Source organism: Lissotriton helveticus, chromosome 5_1 (assembly GCF_964261635.1).
Source record: "Lissotriton helveticus chromosome 5_1, aLisHel1.1, whole genome shotgun sequence".
Lineage (NCBI taxonomy): Eukaryota > Metazoa > Chordata > Amphibia > Caudata > Salamandridae > Lissotriton > Lissotriton helveticus.
The window spans coordinates 1,486,076,319-1,486,083,310 of record NC_136065.1 but is presented as its reverse complement, the minus strand read 5'-3'; the positions used below and the strand labels follow the sequence as shown (position 1 = coordinate 1,486,083,310).

The 6,992-nt window shown below is 47.8% G+C and overlaps 1 protein-coding gene across 2 annotated transcripts in view; it reads left to right on the top strand.

Annotated features, from left to right (window-relative positions):
• The first annotated feature begins 256 nt into the window (after positions 1-256).
• The window catches only part of TRAF3IP3 (TRAF3 interacting protein 3), a 356,734-nt gene continuing 349,998 nt past the window's right edge, over positions 257-6,992 (top strand). The window contains exon 1 of one of the 2 annotated variants that reach the window (XM_078644495.1): positions 257-660. The gene's annotated coding sequence lies outside the window, so the exon portion shown is untranslated. The remainder of the gene's footprint in view (positions 661-6,992) is intronic. The other variant, XM_078644496.1, reaches the window with a different exon arrangement.

The window sequence follows — 6,992 nt, the reverse complement described above, 5'->3', positions numbered from 1 at the left end:
CGTCTTTCAAATGTAGTTCGTTTTATTTAATGTCAATATTTATACTACTTTTTGGGGTGGTGGTCTTGAGAAAATATAGCTACTGTTACGAGCGCAACGCTAGGAGTTAACCCATCTGCTTCGGGGACTGGAAGCAGAGAGAGGAACAAGGGTTAAACGCTGCGGCTTTGATGATTTCCTGTTTCAGAAAGACAAAAAGAGAAAAAACACAAGCAGAAAACGCAGCCGTTAAAAATAAAAATGCCACATGCAATGTGTGTACACTCGATTAGCCAGCACGGGGGATTCCTGTGCTGCTAAGATTATCTGGAATTACCCGATCGTGGCCTGGCCACAAAACGAAGCATTGGCAACAGGTGACCGGAAACCGCCTCGGTCCCTGCAGCGTTAGCCACCCAGGGGCTCTGCCATTGCGTGGTCAGCGGGAAGCAGCATCTCTGGATTGCGTGAATGAATGAATGAGTGAATTACTTCTTAGCCAATGCAGAGAGCCCTCGGACCCCGGCTCTGTTAGAATCCGCGCCCGGATGAGGCCGCAGCCTGCCGTGTGCGCCGGAGAGATAAGGGCAGGGCTGAGCCTCGCCGGGTGTGGTGGTGGAGTGTAAAACGCAGTGGAGGGCCTCGACTCTCCCGAGAAGTTCGCAGACTGGGTAACCTGTGGTAAGTAAGGATGCTTTTTCTTTTTTTTGCTTTGAATGTAAGTACTTACTCCCATGTGCATTAATGTATCCCTTTTGTTGCCCACTTCTCCCCTGGCCAGTGCGGGAAAGGCACTCAGAGGAGAACAAGCGGTCACATTCACAGGTAGCGGTGGTATTGAGAAGCAGGGGAGGCACCGCAGTCCAGGGCTTCAGCCGAGGCTTGTTTTTAGCCCTTCTGGCAGAGGGCTCCCAGAAATACAGACTGGTGTCCGTGGCAGGCAGGCCAGTGCTTCCCTTTGACGGCACTGAACACAGACGTGTACCCTACTTCATAGTAGCAAGTGTGAATGTTTTCCAGCGTCAGGAGCACGTGTCTTCGGATGTCGGGGATCGGACTGGGGTGTGGTGTGCGAACGGTAAACGCTGTGCTTATAAGCCCCGGGTAACAAGAACTCAATTTCACATCCAGGAATGTTATTGGGTTCAAATGTGTGGGAAGCTAAACAAACATACTTTGAAAAGAGTAGCGCTCTGTTTTTAGCTCAGTCGACTGAGTGCCTACTGCATAGACACGTGCGAGCCACTTGCTGGTCCTACTGCTGCCTCAGACTTATTACTTAAAAGATGGAAACAGTGTCGGGAAGTAGCAAGTGTGTTATATTTAAATTTTACTCAGGTGCCAATCATTCTTTCTCTAAGGATGCCAGCGCCATCCTCACAGTGAAAACTTTGCAGTCGAAGGCAAGTGACTATGGTATGGATTGGCTTCGGTGTCAATTCACCGTAATAACGTCAGTTCCCTCCATAATGTTTCTTCAGTGTAACTACTCCATTCGCAATGCCACTAAAATAATGCCAGCCCTACTCCCAGTGTGATGTCAGTTAAGTTAGGGCTACCCCTGGTGTTATATGAGTTTAGAAACATCAGCTCCCAGTGTGATGTCACTGTAGTGAGAACAGCTCCCAGTATGATGCCACTATAGAAATGTCAGCTCCCAGTGTGATGTCACTATAGGAATATCACCTCCCAGTGTGATGTCACTATAGTGAGAACAGCTCCAAGTGTGATGTCACTGCAGCAATGAAGGATGTGTCCAGTGATCTATTTAATTATACTTCATAAATGGTTTAGAAGAAATAACTACGTCCAGATTTTTTTTTAGTTTAAAGAGCTTTATTGAAGCAAATAAAAACACGGGTACAGCATTAAAACAACGAAGATGGAGGAATTACATTGGATATCATACAGTATATATAAGCATGATGAAAGAAAACTTAATACAACTACCTTGTCGAAAAGTAAAACCAAAGCTAGGAGCAACAGTGAAGAATTATGTACCATAGCAAATTAGCACTTTAATTACTATGTCCAGATTTTTAATTTCAAAAGGTAGAACAGTTGGCTATGGCCTGTTGGTTGTATTGCGGAGTGCAGTTTGGGCGACACCTCCCTGCTAAGATTATGCCTTAGCTGCTGTATTTTGCTGATGGGTACTGTCTGTCTACTGTGTTAGTTTGTGAGTGCTGAGGCATATGATGCACAGTTGGAGCGGCATCATTATGTAGGCTAGATAGGTTTGAGGCTGTGTTGTGCAAATGGAGATTCAAGTGGGCTGAGAGCGTAGTTGTATTGTTGGGGTAAAAAATTGCTACTCCACTACAGTTGTTGAGTATGGAGTATATTAGATTTGGGAAGGTATAGTTTATGTTTATAGTTGGTCTGTGTGGCAAGGTTAAATAATGAATGGGATCTGCTGTTAGCAACACCACTTTAGCAACTACGTGGCTTTGCTGCCGTGTTGTACACGTGAGGGCTTCGATAGAATATCTGATGTGTTATGATGCTATTGTGCAGATCAGTGTGTGGGTGTGTAACTGCGGAGGAACGTCAAGTCATTGTGTGACTATGGTGTTGTTTTGAGTATGGATTGTCTAAATGGGACCCCCTGCTAATGGTGCTAGATCCTAGGGCAGGGAAAATACATTTGAGAAAAAAACAACCCTAGGCAAATATTAGGTCATAGCCTATATATATAGGCCATATTTACAACAAGGGGTGGTGAGGGACAGAGTCTCTGAATTAAGCAGAATACTCTCACCCAGTCAAGAGATCTGGGCTAGATCCAACACCGTTTTTTAGCTCATTGCACCATCCCAGTTTCAGAACCTGGCTGTATGCAAATTAGTCTGTCCCTGGCCCAGTGCATCATGGGAACAGGGCAGACCAGACTACAAAAGCCAATTCTTACACTGGGAAGGAAGCAAGCTTCCGGGGACCGGTTTCTGGCATTACAGCCGTCTTCGGCCCGGCTTGCTTGAATCCTGATGGTGCAATGAGCAAGGGACTCATGTCTGAGTATACCCTTCCACGCTTAGGGTGGACAAAAATATTTACAACAAGGGGTGGTGAGGGACAGAGTCTCTGAATTAAGCAGAATACTCTCACCCAGTCAAGAGATCTGGGCTAGATCCAACACCGTTTTTTAGCTCATTGCACCATCCCAGTTTCAGAACCTGGCTGTATGCAAATTAGTCTGTCCCTGGCCCAGTGCATCATGGGAACAGGGCAGACCAGACTACAAAAGCCAATTCTTACACTGGGAAGGAAACAAGCTTCCGGGGACCGGTTTCTGGCATTACAGCCGTCTTCGGCCCGGCTTGCTTGAATCCTGATGGTGCAATGAGCAAGGGACTCATGTCTGAGTATACCCTTCCACGCTTAGGGTGGACAAAAATATTTACAACAAGGGGTGGTGAGGGACAGAGTTTCTGAATTAAGCAGAATACTCTCACCCAGTCAAGAGATCTGGGCTAGATCCAACACCGTTTTTTAGCTCATTGCACCATCCCAGTTTCAGAACCTGGCTGTATGCAAATTAGTCTGTCCCTGGCCCAGTGCATCATGGGAACAGGGCAGACCAGACTACAAAAGCCAATTCTTACACTGGGAAGGAAACAAGCTTCCGGGGACCGGTTTCTGGCATTACAGCCGTCTTCGGCCCGGCTTGCTTGAATCCTGATGGTGCAATGAGCAAGGGACTCATGTCTGAGTATACCCTTCCACGCTTAGGGTGGACAAAAATATTTACAACAAGGGGTGGTGAGGGACAGAGTCTCTGAATTAAGCAGAATACTCTCACCCAGTCAAGAGATCTGGGCTAGATCCAACACCGTTTTTTAGCTCATTGCACCATCCCAGTTTCAGAACCTGGCTGTATGCAAATTAGTCTGTCCCTGGCCCAGTGCATCATGGGAACAGGGCAGACCAGACTACAAAAGCCAATTCTTACACTGGGAAGGAAACAAGCTTCCGGGGACCGGTTTCTGGCATTACAGCCGTCTTCGGCCCGGCTTGCTTGAATCCTGATGGTGCAATGAGCAAGGGACTCATGTCTGAGTATACCCTTCCACGCTTAGGGTGGACAAAAATATTTACAACAAGGGGTGGTGAGGGACAGAGTCTCTGAATTAAGCAGAATACTCTCACCCAGTCAAGAGATCTGGGCTAGATCCAACACCGTTTTTTAGCTCATTGCACCATCCCAGTTTCAGAACCTGGCTGTATGCAAATTAGTCTGTCCCTGGCCCAGTGCATCATGGGAACAGGGCAGACCAGACTACAAAAGCCAATTCTTACACTGGGAAGGAAACAAGCTTCCGGGGACCGGTTTCTGGCATTACAGCCGTCTTCGGCCCGGCTTGCTTGAATCCTGATGGTGCAATGAGCAAGGGACTCATGTCTGAGTATACCCTTCCACGCTTAGGGTGGACAAAAATATTTACAACAAGGGGTGGTGAGGGACAGAGTCTCTGAATTAAGCAGAATACTCTCACCCAGTCAAGAGATCTGGGCTAGATCCAACACCGTTTTTTAGCTCATTGCACCATCCCAGTTTCAGAACCTGGCTGTATGCAAATTAGTCTGTCCCTGGCCCAGTGCATCATGGGAACAGGGCAGACCAGACTACAAAAGCCAATTCTTACACTGGGAAGGAAACAAGCTTCCGGGGACCGGTTTCTGGCATTACAGCCGTCTTCGGCCCGGCTTGCTTGAATCCTGATGGTGCAATGAGCAAGGGACTCATGTCTGAGTATACCCTTCCACGCTTAGGGTGGACAAAAATATTTACAACAAGGGGTGGTGAGGGACAGAGTCTCTGAATTAAGCAGAATACTCTCACCCAGTCAAGAGATCTGGGCTAGATCCAACACCGTTTTTTAGCTCATTGCACCATCCCAGTTTCAGAACCTGGCTGTATGCAAATTAGTCTGTCCCTGGCCCAGTGCATCATGGGAACAGGGCAGACCAGACTACAAAAGCCAATTCTTACACTGGGAAGGAAACAAGCTTCCGGGGACCGGTTTCTGGCATTACAGCCGTCTTCGGCCCGGCTTGCTTGAATCCTGATGGTGCAATGAGCAAGGGACTCATGTCTGAGTATACCCTTCCACGCTTAGGGTGGACAAAAATATTTACAACAAGGGGTGGTGAGGGACAGAGTCTCTGAATTAAGCAGAATACTCTCACTCAGTCAAGAGATCTGGGCTAGATCCAACACCGTTTTTTAGCTCATTGCACCATCCCAGTTTCAGAACCTGGCTGTATGCAAATTAGTCTGTCCCTGGCCCAGTGCATCATGGGAACAGGGCAGACCAGACTACAAAAGCCAATTCTTACACTGGGAAGGAAACAAGCTTCCGGGGACCGGTTTCTGGCATTACAGCCGTCTTCGGCCCGGCTTGCTTGAATCCTGATGGTGCAATGAGCAAGGGACTCATGTCTGAGTATACCCTTCCACGCTTAGGGTGGACAAAAATATTTACAACAAGGGGTGGTGAGGGACAGAGTCTCTGAATTAAGCAGAATACTCTCACCCAGTCAAGAGATCTGGGCTAGATCCAACACCGTTTTTTAGCTCATTGCACCATCCCAGTTTCAGAACCTGGCTGTATGCAAATTAGTCTGTCCCTGGCCCAGTGCATCATGGGAACAGGGCAGACCAGACTACAAAAGCCAATTCTTACACTGGGAAGGAAACAAGCTTCCGGGGACCGGTTTCTGGCATTACAGCCGTCTTCGGCCCGGCTTGCTTGAATCCTGATGGTGCAATGAGCAAGGGACTCATGTCTGAGTATACCCTTCCACGCTTAGGGTGGACAAAAATATTTACAACAAGGGGTGGTGAGGGACAGAGTCTCTGAATTAAGCAGAATACTCTCACCCAGTCAAGAGATCTGGGCTAGATCCAACACCGTTTTTTAGCTCATTGCACCATCCCAGTTTCAGAACCTGGCTGTATGCAAATTAGTCTGTCCCTGGCCCAGTGCATCATGGGAACAGGGCAGACCAGACTACAAAAGCCAATTCTTACACTGGGAAGGAAACAAGCTTCCGGGGACCGGTTTCTGGCATTACAGCCGTCTTCGGCCCGGCTTGCTTGAATCCTGATGGTGCAATGAGCAAGGGACTCATGTCTGAGTATATCCTTCCACGCTTAGGGTGGACAAAAATATTTACAACAAGGGGTGGTGAGGGACAGAGTCTCTGAATTAAGCAGAATACTCTCACCCAGTCAAGAGATCTGGGCTAGATCCAACACCGTTTTTTAGCTCATTGCACCATCCCAGTTTCAGAACCTGGCTGTATGCAAATTAGTCTGTCCCTGGCCCAGTGCATCATGGGAACAGGGCAGACCAGACTACAAAAGCCAATTCTTACACTGGGAAGGAAACAAGCTTCCGGGGACCGGTTTCTGGCATTACAGCCGTCTTCAGCCCGGCTTGCTTGAATCCTGATGGTGCAATGAGCAAGGGACTCATGTCTGAGTATACCCTTCCACGCTTAGGGTGGACAAAAATATTTACAACAAGGGGTGGTGAGGGACAGAGTCTCTGAATTAAGCAGAATACTCTCACCCAGTCAAGAGATCTGGGCTAGATCCAACACCGTTTTTTAGCTCATTGCACCATCCCAGTTTCAGAACCTGGCTGTATGCAAATTAGTCTGTCCCTGGCCCAGTGCATCATGGGAACAGGGCAGACCAGACTACAAAAGCCAATTCTTACACTGGGAAGGAAACAAGCTTCCGGGGACCGGTTTCTGGCATTACAGCCGTCTTCGGCCCGGCTTGCTTGAATCCTGATGGTGCAATGAGCAAGGGACTCATGTCTGAGTATACCCTTCCACGCTTAGGGTGGACAAAAATATTTACAACAAGGGGTGGTGAGGGACAGAGTCTCTGAATTAAGCAGAATACTCTCACCCAGTCAAGAGATCTGGGCTAGATCCAACACCGTTTTTTAGCTCATTGCACCATCCCAGTTTCAGAACCTGGCTGTATGCAAATTAGT